At 55.2% G+C, this 2,799-nt stretch overlaps 1 non-coding gene across 1 annotated transcript; it reads right to left on the bottom strand.

Moving 5' to 3' along the window:
• Positions 1-11: 11 nt before the first annotated feature.
• LOC111724046 lies at positions 12-202 on the bottom strand. The gene has a single exon (XR_002772420.1). It is a non-coding gene; the product is annotated as a U2 spliceosomal RNA (small nuclear RNA).
• Positions 203-2,799: the final 2,597 nt, after the last annotated feature.

The following is a 2,799-nucleotide window of genomic DNA, read 5'->3' as shown; positions in this document are numbered from 1 at the left end:
CCCCCGAGAGGGGGTGGTGCACCGTTCCTGGAAGTACTGCAATACCAGGTCGATGCGTGGAGTGGACGGAGCAAGCTCCTATTCCAACTCCCTGCTCCAAAAATCCATTTAATATATTGTCCTCGGATAGAGGACGTATCAGATATTAAACTGATAAGAACAGATACTACACTTGATCTTAGCCAAAAGGCCGAGAAGCGATAACCGAGGAGAGCCCTTCGCCCACAACACTCTTTGTTACACACATCTTTACCTCACGGCGAGAAAAGGCAGGCTCACCCTCTCCCCTAGATTGACGGTGTGATTGCTGTCACAGTTTGTAAGGAACACACAATTTGTCGGACTGCTACTTATTTGGGGATAATCACTGTCTTTTTTGGCTCCCAGAGCTCCCGGGCTGAACAGCCATTTTAAATTTGCATGCCCCGCCCCGCACACGCCGCGTCTTGCTCTCCACGCCGGCCCTCTTGCCTTCCGGATAGATACCGGAAAGCGCCTTCAGCCTCATTGCCTGGAAGGAGGAAAAGCTCGGAACAAAACAGACAGAGAGCTCTACGAGGTTTTTCCTTCCAACTTTCTTTTTTTTTTTTTAATTTTTCAAACACACGTTGAAAGAATTGTACGGCGAACACCCCTGTACTCACCACCTACCGTACGTATTATACGGGCGCGCACAGGTACAGATACCGATACTTGTCTCTACCGTCTTGCTGGAGGAGGTTTTTGTTGTTGTTGTTGTTGTTGTTGTTGTTTGTTTTGTTTTGTTTTGTTTTGCTTTGAGACGGAGCCTCAAGCTATCCCCCTGGGTAAGAGTGCCATGGCATCACAGCTCACAGCAACCTCCAAGTCCTGGGCTCAAGCGAGTCTCCTGCCTCAGCCTCCCAAGTAGCTGAGACTACAGGCGCCCGCCACAACACCTGGCCATTTTTTGGTTGCAGCCATCATTGTTGTTTGGCGGGCCCAGGCTGGGGATTCGAACTCGCCACCTTAGGTGTATGTGGCTGGCGCCTTAGCTGCTTGAGCCACAGGCGCCGAGCCTCTGGAGGAGGTTTTGAGGTGGCGGGCGGAGCCCAGAGTCTAGTCCCCGAGGAATGCACGCTCTGGCAGGTTCAGGGGGGTGGATGGAGTCTTAGGAAAAGGGACCCCGGGCACTTAAGCTTCCTTAGCTGCGCTGTCAATCCGGCTCTGCGAGGGGAGGAAGGGAGGAGCCTGGGAAGGCGAAAGGGGACCGACCAGTTCAGGCGCCTCAGGTCGGTCCCAAGGAACCGCGTGGGAGGGAGGGAATACCCAATGGTCGGGACTCGGGCGAGCGGGACGGGAGGACGGGGGTGGGGGGCGGGGAGGAGGAACGGAGGAAGTCTGAGAACTGAGGCGGCGGGGGGTGGGGGTGAGGGCCCGGAACGGAGGGTCAGCCCCTCGAGGCCCCGCGGGCTCTCCTCTTGAGGGAGAAGTCCAGCCGAGGAAAAGTTCTGCGCAGGGGAGCGACCCACCTGTTTCACAAGGGGACTCAGACCAGCCTGACCGGGACGAGGGCAGAGAAGCGGCAAGACCAGAGAGGAAAAGAATGCATTCTCCCAGGAAAGAGATCGCCAGGGTTTGGGCCCGGGTGGTAGTGTACTACGTGGGTGAGGAGTGGCCAGATTCTGGATGAATTTTTGAAAGCACAGCTGACGGCATTTGCGGATAATTGGGATGTGGGTCTGAGAGAAAAGAGAGGATTGGAGGTTGACTCCAAGGGTGTGGGCCAGAGCAACTGGAAGGACGCAGTTTGCTATAGTCCGAGTTTGTAGAGGACAGAGTTCGTCGGGACCCGGGTGGGGAGGGTGTGGATTTCAGTTTTGGAGAGGACAAGCCAGTGATGCGTGTCAGACACCCAAGTGGAGGTGTCAGCTATGCATTCTGTACTCCAGGCTAGAGCGATTTGGGGAACTGTCACCAGAGAGATGGGGAACCTCAGCCATTAAGTCTGGAGGAGCTCCCCAAGGGAGGGAGTGTAAACCCAAGCAGAATAGGGCCCACGAACCGAGCCCTGGGGCACTGCAAAGTCAAGAGGGGCTAACAGCGAGGACTGTAGGGAGGAACACTCAGAAGGAAACTCAGGGGAGCAAAATGTTCCGGAATCCAAGCCCAGAAGGTATTTCAGACACCCGGGCATGCTCAGCCATGTTAAAAGCTGCGTATGGTTCATGGAAGTTGGGGGTTGACGAATGGGCATGGAATATAGGGGTCTTGACAAGAGCAGTTTTCTGCCATGCTGGGGTCAAGAGACTGATTGGAGAGGGGTAGGGGAGGTTCCGAAAGAGAACAAGACCCACAATAAGAGGCCGAGTGTGGTGGCTCACACCTGTAATCATAGCACTCTGGGAGGCCAAGGCAGGTGGCTTGCCTGAGCTCAGGAGTTCAAGACCAACCTGAGCAAGAGTGAGACCCTGTCTCTAAAAACCAGCCAGATGTTATGGCGGCCGCCTGTAGTCCCAGCTGCTTGGGAGGCTGATGCAAGAGAATCACTGGAGCCTGGGAGTTTGAGGTTCCTGTGACACCATGGCACTCTACTGAGGCTGTCAAAAGTGAGACTCTGTCTTAAAACAAAACCAACCAGGCTCGGCACCTGTGGCTCAAGTGGCTAAGGCGCCAGCCACATACGCCTAAGGTAGCGGGTTGGAATCCAGCCCGGGCCCACCAAACAACAATGATGGCTGCAACCAAAAAATGGCCAGGTGTTGTGGCGGGCGCCTGTGGTCCCAGCTACTTGGGAGGTGGAGGCAGGAGAATCGCTTGAGCCCAGGAGTTGGAGGTTGC

This window comes from Otolemur garnettii, unplaced genomic scaffold (assembly GCF_000181295.1).
Source record: "Otolemur garnettii isolate 467f Iridium unplaced genomic scaffold, OtoGar3 scaffold00018, whole genome shotgun sequence".
Lineage (NCBI taxonomy): Eukaryota > Metazoa > Chordata > Mammalia > Primates > Galagidae > Otolemur > Otolemur garnettii.
Note: the sequence above shows the minus strand (reverse complement) of the source record. Positions and strands in the feature narration are given on the sequence as shown.